The sequence below is a fragment of the Rhinatrema bivittatum genome, chromosome 2, assembly GCF_901001135.1.
Source record: "Rhinatrema bivittatum chromosome 2, aRhiBiv1.1, whole genome shotgun sequence".
Classification (NCBI taxonomy): domain Eukaryota; kingdom Metazoa; phylum Chordata; class Amphibia; order Gymnophiona; family Rhinatrematidae; genus Rhinatrema; species Rhinatrema bivittatum.
In genome coordinates, this window is record NC_042616.1 from 119558255 (window position 1) to 119570583 (window position 12329).

The window sequence follows — 12329 nt, forward strand, 5'->3', positions numbered from 1 at the left end:
ATGTTCACACAGAGGGCTCCCTGAGGCTAGTCAAGCTGCAGAATTTTGTATGAGTTGCAATACTCACAGAAAGGACTGAGGGTAGACCAAGGAGAAGGAAACTACAATAATCTAATGATGAGAAAAGTTAGTGATTGTTCTACAGTATGGAAATCCTCAGTAGAAAATGTTCACTGATCACAAAAGACGCATCTTAAAGTAACAACCCTGCACAAACGATCGTAAATGAGGAAAGAGGGAAAGAGCAGAATCTACAACCATCCCCAAATTTCTTACTTGACACATAATGGGAATAGTAACCCCCTCAAAAGACCAGCAAGCTGGAACATCTGCAACTTCAGAGCGGGATAATATTAAAATCTCAGTCTGACATTCAAAACTAAATGGTTCTCAAACAGTCAGTTTCAAATCTTAGAAAACATATAGTAAGTTTACATAAAGCCTCTTTGATGGAACAATTGATGGGGGGGGAAAAAAAAACCCAAAACATGTGTCATCCGCATACAATTTAAATGAAATATCAAGCTGAGATAAAATGCTACACAGGGGCTGAAGATATATATTAAACAATTTTAGAGAGAGCTGACCCCTGTGGAACACCTGTACCCAATGGGTGTTCCAGAGCACCCATAGCAACCTTATAGTAATGGCTAGATAAGAAGTATGAAAACCATGCTAAAATCGAAGAGGTAATACACAGAGTATGACGACAACCTAACAAGATAGTTTGATTAAGGGTATCAAATCCCGCAGATAGAACTACAGACAGCAAAGTAGATAACCCCTAAGCACATGTGATCAAAACAAGAAAGGAGCAATAACTCTTGAAAGCTAGTCAAGAAATGTAAGTTATTCCGATAAAGGTATCACCTTTTTTTTTTTTGTTAACTTTTATGTCTGTGCATACAAGTGGACTAACATGGCAGCCAACTACTTTAAGAACATAAGAAATTGCCCAGCATCCTGTTTCCAACGGAGGCCAAACCAGGCCACAAGAACCTGGCAATCACCCAAACACCAAGCAGATCTATAGAAACATAGAAATGACGGCAGAAGAAGACCAAACGGCTCATCCAGTCTGCCCAGCAAGCTTCACACTTTTTTTTTTCTCATACTTATCTGTTACTCTTGGCTCTTAGTAACCCTTTGGTTCTATTTCCCTTCCACCCCCACCATTAATGCAAGGAGCAGTGTTGGAGCTGCATGTAAGTGTAATATATAGCTTAAATTAGTTAGGGGTAGTAACCGCCGCAATAAGCAAGCTACAGCCATGCCCATTTGTCTACCCAGACTATGCGACTCAGTCCCTGTTGGTTGTTGTCTGTATATAGATCCACTTTTCTTCATTCCCCCTGCCGTTGAAGCAGAGAGCTATGCTGGATTTGCACGAAGTATCAGACTTCCTCCCCTGCCGTAGAAGCAAAGAGCTATGCTGGATATGCACGTATCATCAGACTTCCTCCCCTGCCGTAGAAGCAGAGAGCTATGCTGAAAATGCACGTAGTATCAGACTTCCTCCCCTGCCGAAGAAGCAGAGAGCTATGCTGGATATGCACGTAGTATAAGACTTCCTCCCCTGCAGTAGAAGCAGAGAGCTATGCTGGATATGCATTGAAAGTGAAGTATCAAGCTTATTTGGTTTGGGGTAGTAACCGCCGTAACAAGCAAGCTACTCCCCGCTTTTTGTGAATGCAAATCTTTTTCCACATTTCCTCTTGCCGTTGAAGCTTGGAGCAATGTTGGAGTCGCATTAATCGTGTGTATGTTTATTGAATAAGGGTATTATCTCCAGGTAGTAGCCGTCATTCCCGTGAACCACCCGTTCTTCATTCATGTCCTCTAGACTTTATGGATCCACAGTGTTTATCCCATGCCCCTTTGAAGTCCTTCACAGTTCTGGTCTTCACCACTTCCTCCGGAAGGGCATTCCAGGCATCCACCACCCTCTCCGTGAAGAAATACTTCCTGACATTAGTTCTGAGTCTTCCTCCCTGGAGCTTCAACTCGTGACCCCGGGTTCTGCTGATTTTTTTCCGACGGAAAAGGTTTGTCGTTGTCTTTGGATCATTGAAACCTTTTAAGTATCTGAAAGTCTGTATCATATCACCTCTGCTCCTCCTTTCCTCCAGGGTGTACATATTTAGATTCTTCAATCTCTCCTCATAAGTCATTCGATGAAGACCCTCCACTTTTTTTGTCGCCCTTCTCTGGACCGCCTCCATCCTGTCTCTGTCCCTTCGGAGATACGGTCTCCAGAACTGAACACAGTACTCCAGCTGAGGCCTCATCAAGGACTTGTAACAAGGGGATAATCACTTCCCTTTTCTTACTCGATATTCCTCTCTCTATGCAGCCCAGCATTCTTCTGGCTTTAGCTATCGCCTTATCACATTGTTTCACCGACTTCAGATCATTAGACACCATCACCCGAAGGTCTCTCTCCTGCTCTGTGCACATCAGCCCTTCTCCCCCCATCGAATACAGCTCATTCGGATTTCCATACCCCATATGCATGACTCTGCACTTCTTGGCATTGAATCTCAGCTGCCATGTCTTTGACCACTCTTCTAGCTTCCTTAGATCTTGTCTCATTCTCTCCACTCCTTCCGGCGTGTCCACTCTATTGCAGATTTTAGTGTCATCCGCAAAAAGGCAAACCTTACCTTCTATCCCTTCCGCAATGTCGCTTACAAAGATACTGAACAGGACCGGTCCCAACACCGATCCCTGCGGCACTCCGCTCAACACTGCTCTCTCTTCAGAGTAAGTTCCATTTACCATCACACATTGTCTTCTGTCCGTCAACCAGTTTGCAATCCAGGCCACCACCTTGGCACTCACTCCTAAGCTTCTTATTTTATTCACCAGTCTCCTGTGCGAGACCGTATCAAAAGCCTTGCTGAAGTCCAAGTAGATGACATAGAGTGATCTTCCTTGATCCATTTCCTTGGTTACCCAGTCAAAAAAGTCAATCAGATTTGTCTGAAAGGATCTTCCCTTGGTGAATCCAAGCTGCCTCTGGTCCAGCAATTCTTCTGTCTGTAGATAGTTCACTATTCCTTCTTTTCCCACCACCGAGGTGAGGCTAACCGGTCTGTAGTTTTCAGCCTCCTCTCTGTTTCCACTCTTGTGAAGCGGGATCACCACCGCTCTTCTCCAATCACTCGGCACCACTCCCGTTTCTAGGGATCTATTGAACAGGTCACACAGCGGACCCGCCAGCACATCTCTGAGCTCCCTCAGTATCCTGGGATGAGCCTCAACAGGCGCCATGGCTTTGTCTACTTTCAGTTTTCCCAGCTCTTCCCATCTCATGCTACTGATGCAATTAATAGCAGTGGCTATTCCCTAAGTAAACTTGATTCCCTATTCCCTAAGTAAACTTGATTAATAGCCGTTAATGGACTTCTCCTCCAAGAACTTATCCAAACCTTTTTTGAACCCAGCTACACTATCTGCACTAACCACATCCTCTAGCAACAAATTCCAGAGCTTAATTGTGCGTTGAATGAAAAAGAATTTTCTCCGATTAGTCTTAAATGTGCTACTTGCTAACTTCATGGAATGCCCCCTAGTTCTCCTATTATCCAAAAGTGTAAATAACCAATTCACATCTACTCATTCATGACTTCTCATGATCTTAAAGACCTCTATCATATTCCCCTCAGTCTTCTCTTCTCCAAGCTGAACAGCCCTAACCTCTTCAGCCTTTCCTCATAGGGGAGCTGTTTCATCCCCTTTATCATTTTGGTTGCCCTTCTCTGTACCTTCTCCATCACAACTATATGGTTTTTTTTTTAGATGCAGCAACCAGAATTGTACACAGTATTCAAGGTGCGGTCCCCACCATTGAGCGATACAGAGGCATGATGACATTTTCCGTTTTATTAACCATTCCCTTCCTAATAATTCCTAACATTCTGTTTGCTTTTTTGACTGCAGAAGACAGCCTCTTTAGAAACCCAGATGAGTTCAACCTTACTGTGTTATGATCAAATATGTGGATCCAAGGGAGCCAAGGATCTTACCTTCAGAAATGGTAGATCCAAGGGATATCTCAGCCAGCGGAGAAGGCAACCGTGCTTCGGGCAGGGGCAAGCAAGGCAAGTCCAGACAGGCGGCAGGCAGAGCAGGTCCAGGGGCAATCCATAGTCAAGGCAGGCGGCAGGCATAACAGGTCTAGGAGCAATCGTTAGTCAAGGCAGGCAGAGCAGGTCCAGGGACAATCCAAGGTCAGAATCAGACAAAAAACCAGAAGTCACTCACAGGAGCACCAGCACAAGCTAGCCCGTAGCAGAGGCAATGCTGTGCTGGGCTCAATCTTTTAAATACCCGAAGTTCCCGCGTAAATGCAGGGACTTCCGGGTTAAAGTCCGACGCACCGTGGTGGGCGGGGCTTGTGGCCGAATTGCGTCGGCCCACACTGTTGCCGGAGGACGTCGCCGAAGGGACCCAGAACCTGGCGCCCTTGCTGCCCCAGATTGTCACGAGGTAACACACTGACAGCTGATGTAATAAGGTGCACTTAGCCTAGCACACAGTTTTACTTCCAATTGAGTGCGCAATAGCAGCATGCGATGCAGCAAGATTAGCATGTCTAAAATGCACACCCTAACAAACATGTACCAGATAGCGTCTATCGCATTTAAATTCCATGTAAATAAAGACATTAGCTATTACCAGCTGATACAGGACAGTGCGCCCAAAATCTAGGTGCCCAATGCACAATTTTTATACCAGAAAATTAACTCCAGTTTTGGTGGTGGCGTAAATTTGACTCGTAGTAAAGGGCTCATGAGAGACATTAAAAATGTGGTCCTCCGTATTATTATAAATGTGCCCCTTGTAGGGAAGGGTTGTTTAGAGAGATTAGTATATGATTCAGTGATTTGGGGTTAGAGCAAAAAAAAAAAAAAAAAAAAGCAGAGCATGACGATTGTTGCGTCTGTCGGTCCTAGACGGCTTCGCCCCATTTGCCTCACCTTATTCATGGCTCCTCCTGCTTACCTGGGCAAGATGGCTACCACCGCATCTACAAGCCGACCTCTCTGGCGTCCCCGGAATGGCTATGGTGCAGCCTCCCGCCAATGCTCCTCCCAAGTACTTACTAAGGTGCGCGCAACCCACGTCTTTGTACCACCCTTGGTGCGAACCTCGAGGGTGTTCCCTCATGCTGACGTCACTCCATCCGGGTATATTACCTTCACTCATTTGCTAGCTCCCCGAGTTAGCAAGGACTCGAATCCTTTCTTGTCTACGCTACTCTGCCGCTTCTGTGCTGCTGCAGGAAGCTCTCTCTGCCCTTCGGGGTAACTGCTAACCTGGGTACCCGCTCCTTGGGGGCCCTCTGCTTTATTTCAGGTGCCTTACAGGGAACAGGTACTTGCTCCTCGAGGGCCTGCTCTCCCTGCCTCGGTGCCTGTACCTTCTACAACATACCTGGTGGAATCGCATATCTACAGCCAACACCTAGTGAGTACGCTAACTCTCTCAGTCTCTCTCATCCACAGTAACTCCTCGCTGAGAGACCTGCTGCGGAACCTCCTGACGTCATCTAGGAGAGAAGGGCTCCCTCTGCTGAGGTCCCTGAGACCTCAACTACGGACTGCCTCATTACTGCCATCTCTGGTGGTTCTCTTCAAGCTGTCTAATAAAGAGCTATTTGTGTTTTTTGTGTAGTATGAGTCTAGCCCGGTGCTGTGGCTCCTCATGGGGCTCCTCCCCATAGGTGTGGTCATCTCCACAGCACCCAAGGATCCACCAAAACACACGTAACCATAACAATGATTAGCTGAAAGGCACCTTAAAAAATTGTGGGTGACTCCTTTCTGTTTGGTAAACATAACACATTCCCGTAATTTCATGTTAATTATGCACTTTTGTTAAGAATGCACAATTTAGACATCAATGCGCCAGATGCAAAAAAACCCAAACATTTTGAGCACCAAAAATGCTTATTTCTCAATGTACCCTTTTTATATGCAGTTCCCACTTTCGTTCTCATTTAAATATTTCACTGGGCGCACAGGGGATGTGGATGTATGCACATTAGGAAAATAGGTGGTCAACATAAATGCCCATTTTTTGCACATCTTATTGCATCGGCCTGTCAGGGTTGCCGATAAAGCTGAAGAGGAATTCACTGCTATAGCCACTCCCTGTTGTGATGAGGCCAGCTTAGACACACTTATTACTAGCTGCATCAACTCCCATCAGCTAGTACCTTGCTCCATAAATGGTGGCAATAGCTCCTTCTGCACTACAACATCCATTGTGCGACTCCTGGACATATACACTGAAGCACTACACTCAGACCTCAGTAATAGTGTTGCGATCTGCTATTTCATGTGTTTGTGCCTTTGAATGTTAGCTCTGCACCAATGACATGGACAGTACCCTGGTTGACTCCAAGCCTAAATAAAACAGATAATTTGGCACCATGGGGATCTTTTCTATCATGAATGAAGATGGCATCTACACTGGTGTTGCAATGTTTCATCTTGACATTGACAAGGGGCCCGCTCTGGTGGAGTTCTGTGCCAATGGCACCAAAACTCTTTGGCTCCAAGAGAGATGGCCCTGAAAAAAGTGGGTCCTCCATGCCATTTACATGCTTTTACTCTGCACCTTCTCAGGCACCACAGGCTTCTGTGCCATGCTCAATTCCCGAACTGAAGCAAATCTGAAGGCTAGCACTATGGAGAGAGAGGGAGAAGCCTTTCCATGCTTGCTGGATTGAGAGGGGGAAATCTCCCACCTTGACATTTTGCATCTGGAGTCCAATAATGCTTCACTCCTTCATGAAGAGTGGTTCCATTGTGTGAACTTGTACTGAGGCTTGAGGCTTTTATCCACCAGTGGCTTCCTTAGGAGCTCCATATTTCAAGCACAGTATGGCTGTGTCCAATGGGACATCACAGCTGCAGCAGTTGGAGGAGTCATGGTCCAGTCCCAAGCATTGATAGCAGATAGAGGGGCGGATTTTAAATGCCCTGCGCGCGTAAATCCGGCCGGATTTACGCGTGCTGGCGCGCCTATTTTGTATAGGCCACCGGCGCGCGCAGAACACCGGGACGAGCGTAAGTCCCGGGGCTTCGTAAAAGGGGCGGGGAGGGGGCATGTCGGGGGCGTGCCATGGCGTTTCAGGGGCGGGCCCGGGGCGTGGTCGAGGCCTCCAGACCAGCCCCCGGGTCGGGTGATGGCGCGCCAGCAGCCCGCTGGCACGCGCAGATTTACGTCTGCTTTTAGCAGGCGTAAATCTGCCAACAAAGGTAAGTGAGGGGTTTAGATAGGGCCGGGGAAGGTGGGGGGAGGGTGAAGGAAAGTTCCCTCCGAGGCCGCTCCGAAATCAGAGCGGCCTCGGAGGGAACAGGCAGCGCGCGCAGGTTGCACAAATGTGCACCCCCTCGCGTGCGCCGACCCCGGATTTTATAAGATACGCGCGGCTACGCGCATATCTTATAAATCCGGCGTACTTTTGCTCGCGCCCGGCGTACTTTTGCTCGCGCCTGGTGCGCAAACAAAAGTACGCGATTGCGCAAATTTTTAAAATCTACCCCAGAGTGTATATCTGGCACCCTCAGATGCAGGCCTTAAACCTGAATACCACAGGACTTTTAGCCTTTGGTTTCTCAATGCTTTTAGACATCTCTTCTAGAACTTCTAAGATTTGTTTGAGGGGCTGAGGCAGAAAATCATGACAGCAATGAGACAGATGGGTACCACAATGCAACTTACAAAAAATTCAAGAGAGAGACTGGTACACATTGAGGTAGTAGCTCAAATGAATAAAAACTGAAGGGCCCATGTGCAGCACACATGCAGGTGTGGAAGCTCCCACACATGCTCAGTAAAGTCTTTATGAGCTCTGAGAACTGGATCCATGTCAGCACTGACAGACATTACTCAAGCGAAATGGCTAATTCATTCTGCTTGTCAATGGAGAAATCAAGAACTGGAAGCAGGAAGGAAGTCTAGAGAAAATATTCTTCAAGAGTGCTGGTAGCACAAACTCTATAAAAGTTCCAATACTTTAAAAGATACTCTTCTGACTCAGTATGCAGCAGCTCACATGATCCATCAGTGTGAATAGTCAGCACACTTGTCCTTCCAGAAAACTGCAATTTCAGACCTGTATTTATTTAGTACTATATTTAAATTTTTTCCCCATTCACTTTTTTGCTTTTCTCCTTTAGTATACTCTCTTGATTGTTTAGAAAATGTTGCTTACCTGATGTAACAGGTGTTCTCACAGGACAGCAGGATGTTAGTCCTCACAAATGGGTGACATCGAGGATGGAGCCCAACCACGGAAAACTTCTGTCAAAGTTTCTGGAACTTTGACTGGCCCCTACTGGGCATGCCCAGCACGGCACCAACCCTGCAGCCAGCAGGGGTCCCCCTTCAGTCTTGTTTCAAAGCTACAGGCAGTGCCGAAAAATAAAATAAGAAAACGAACCCAACACCGCGGGGCGGCGGGCGGGTTTTGTGAAGACTAACATCCTGCTGTCCTGTGAGAACACCTGTTACATCAGGTAAGCAACATTTGCTTTCTCACAGGACAAGCAGGATGGTTGTCCTCACAAATGGGTGAGTACCGAGCTGAGGATGTCCGAACGTGCACCAAAAGTACCCAACGGCGTGCAACAGGCACAACAACTGGGGTGGAATTTGGTAGAGGACATCCGCACCCCACCGGGTAGGTGGAAGGGTGTTGGTACGTCACGTTGGAAAAAGGTTACGCAAGACAGATTGGCCAAAGATGGAATCCTGTCTTCCAGCTTTGTCCAAACAGTAGTGGGCTGCGAACGTATGGAGAGAACTCCAGGTAGCAGCCCTGCAGATGTCAGGAAGCGGCACCGATCGAAGGTGTGCTACTGAAGTCGCCATGGCCCTCACAGAGTGTGCTTTAACACGGTCTTGAAAAGGAATGCCAGCTTGCTGATAGCAGAAAGAGATGCAGTCCGCCAACCAGGAGGAAAGAGCCTGCTTACCCACAGGTTGCCCTAACTTGTTAGGATGGAAAGAGATGAATAATTGAGTGCTCTTCCTGTGGGCAACTGTACGGTCTAGATAGAAAGCTAGAGCTCGTTTGCAGTCGAGGGTATGCAGAGTCTGTTCCCCGGAGTTGGAGTGGGGCCTGGGAAAGAAAATAGGTAGTATGATGGATTGATTAATATGAAACTCCGAAACTACCTTAGGTAAGAATTTAGGGTGAGTGCGGAGTACCGCCCGGTCTGCAGGAGTTTAGTGTAAGGCGGATAGGTAACTAGGGCCTGTAACTCACTAACCCTGCGAGCTGAAGTGATAGCCAAAAGGAAAATCACTTTCCATGTGAGATATTTAAGGTCACAGGAGTGAAGAGGTTCGAAAGGTGGTTTCATAAGGCAACCAAGAACCAGATTAAGGTCCCAAGATGGGGCCGGAGGACGTAAAGGTGGCTTCAAATGGAGCAAGCCTTTAAGAAAGCGTGTTACCAGGGGTTGTACTGAGATAGGGACACCCCCGATACCTTTATGGAAGGCGGCTACCGCACTGACATGCATTCTAATGGAAGAGGTCTTTAGACCTGATTCTGACAAATGCCAAAGATAGTCCAAAAATTTAGGAATTGGACAGGAAAGGGGATCAAGGGACTGAGAAGTGCACCATGACGTGTACCTTTTCCATTTATAGCGGTAAGATTTTCTTGTGGAAGGCTTTCGTGAAGCGATGAGGACACGAGAAACTGAATCCGATAGGTTAAGTGGTTGAAGGACTAACCTTTCAACATCCATGCCGTCAGGGACAAGGCTTGGAGATTGGGATGGAGGAGGCATCTGTTGTTTTGAGTGATCAGATGCAGGTCCTTTCCCAAGGGAATGTGTCTGCGGATGGAGAGATCCTGAAGTATTGGAAACCACACTTAGCGTGGCCAGTGAGGTGCTATCAGGATCATGGTTCCCTTGTCCTGACGTAGCTTCACAAGAGTCTTCGACAGAAGAGGGAATGCATAAAGCAGACCGGTTGTCCGAATGAGAGAGCAGTAATTGGCCACTTTGTGGTTCTGAGGGGACGCAAAGAGGTCTAATGTGGGGATAACCCCATTTCTGGAAAAGAGAGGTCGCTACCAAGGGATTGAGTGACCACTCGTGCGGTTGGAAGACACGGCTCAGCCGGTCTGCCAAGACATTTTCTACCCCCGGCAAGTAGGTGGCCCTGAGGTACATGGAACGGGAGAGGGCTTCTGCCCAAATCTGCGCAGTTTCCTGACAGAGAAGGAAGGAGCCTGTGCCTCCCTGCTTGTTGATGTACCACATGGCCACCTGGTTGTCTGTCTGAATCAAGATTATGTGATTTGATAGGCAATCTCGAAAGGCTCTGAGAGCATATCGGATTGCTCGAAGCTCCAGGAAATTTATCTGCTGTTTGGCTTCCTCTGGAGACCAGAATCCTTGAGTTTGTAGACTGTTTACATAGGCTCCCCAGCCGATGTTGGAAGCGTCGGTGGTGAGAGTTATTTGAGGATCTGGTGGGTGAAAGGGCAAGCCCTGTAGGAGGTTGGATTGATTTTTCCACCAGGCAAGAGACAGACAGAGCGCATTGGTGACGCGGACAATGGTCGACAGAGGCTGAGTGACTTGGATCCATTGTGATTTCAGAGTCCATTGCATGACTCTCATGGCCAGACGGGCCATTGGAGTCACATAAACTGAGGAGGCCATGTGTCCCAGCAGAATGAGGAATTGGCGAGCTGTAGCTGTGGTTGAGACTGCAACTGGCGAGCTAGGGATACAAGGGTTTGAACCCGTTGATGAGGAAGGAAGGCTTTTGCCTGTAAGGTGTCCAAGTCTGCTCCAATGAAAGATAAGGTTTGAGATGGGAGTAAGTAGGATTTCTCGTAGTTCACAAGAAATCCTAGAGAAATTAGAGTTCGAATTGTCAGGGTCAGGGAAGAGCGAGCGATTTGCTGGGTTGTGGCCCTGATCAACCAATCGTCCAAGTAGGGGTAGACATGGACGCCTTCCTTTCTGAGGAACTCTGCAACCACTACGAGACATCTGGTGAAAACTCGCGGTGCGGATGCTAGCCCAAATGGGAGCACTCGGTATTGATAGTGGTTTTGGCCTACTAGAAAACGGAGGTATTTGCGATGAGACTGAGTTATCGCAATGTGGGTATAAGCGTCTTTGAGGTCTAGAGAGCAGAGCCAGTCCTCTCTTTGCAGCAGAGGGAGAAGCGAGCCCAGGGTTACCATCTTGAACTTCTCTCTGTGAAGGTACTTGTTGAGGGCCCGGAGGTCCAGGATTGGTCGAAGTCCTCCTGACATTTTTGGGATCAGAAAGTACCTGGAATAGAACCCTAGTCCTTGTTGCGAGAGGAACGGGTTCTATAGCATTGGACTGGAAGAGAAGGGAAACTTCCTGCTCTAGAAGAACAGAGTGGTCGGAAGAAGCACACAGACAGCAGCATCTGACAAATCACAAAAGAAATTTATAAATGTTAAGCAAAAAATTAAGCAAGCTTACCAGTATAGTGAAATTCACATGGCTTGAACATCTATAAAACAGGACTAACCAGTGGCATTTAAATCACATGCAAAAAATGCCCAAAATCAAGTAGTGACAAGCATCCAATCAGGGAGGAGTACGCAAATTCAAGTGTCACAAAAAGTGCTACAAAAAACCCCCCCAAAAGCCTCAAGAATATAGGGAGGACTTACAGAATATTTACACAAAAAATTGTTGAATTTAGACTTTTTTTTTTTTTTTTTACTTACAATTTGTTCTAAACAAAGCAGTCAACATGTCAAAACTCACCCTGAGTAAGGGGAGATGAAGTCAATGACATATAAAAGAAAATGATGGAAAGAACGCACCAGTCCAAGGATACACTGGGCCAGTGGTCCACGAAGAACCGCAGCCACGTGTCATCAAGGGTACGGTCAGTTGGCTCATCCTCCCCCGCAGCCAGTCAAACTGCGTAGCGGGGCTCAGCTGCTATCTAGAACGGTCCCTAGAAGTCACCCGTTGAGCATGTGCATGGGAAGCAGGACGATATTTCCTCTGGTGGTAAAAGGACCTCCACGAGCCCTGTCACAAGGAACTTGTTTCCAGAGGTTCCGAGAATACTGTGTCGCAACTGGTAGGAAGTAATACAGGCAATCAGCATGGCACCCTGAAATACCTTCCTGCCTATCGCATTCAGCGCCCTGTGCTCTCGGTCTGGAGGAACGGAGGAGTGGGTACGGTAGAGGTACAGGAACATTTGGCCTTCTTGAGAGCAGACTCTACCACAACAGACTTATACCTCTCAGTTGATGCCTCTCAAACCCCAAGGCCTGCTGCCTT

General features: G+C 47.3%; 1 protein-coding gene across 10 annotated transcripts in view; it reads right to left on the bottom strand.

The window, feature by feature from the left end:
• CREM (cAMP responsive element modulator) overlaps positions 1–12329 on the bottom strand; it is a 284166-nt gene that overhangs the window by 154675 nt on the left and 117162 nt on the right. The window contains exons 2-3 of one of the 10 annotated variants that reach the window (XM_029588568.1): positions 11872–12120; positions 4029–4179 (exon numbers count right to left, since the gene is read on the bottom strand). The exons of 8 other annotated variants lie outside the window; for them this stretch is intronic. The gene's annotated coding sequence lies outside the window, so the exon portion shown is untranslated. The remainder of the gene's footprint in view (positions 1–4028; positions 4180–11871; positions 12121–12329) is intronic. One more of the 10 variants, XM_029588567.1, reaches the window with a different exon arrangement.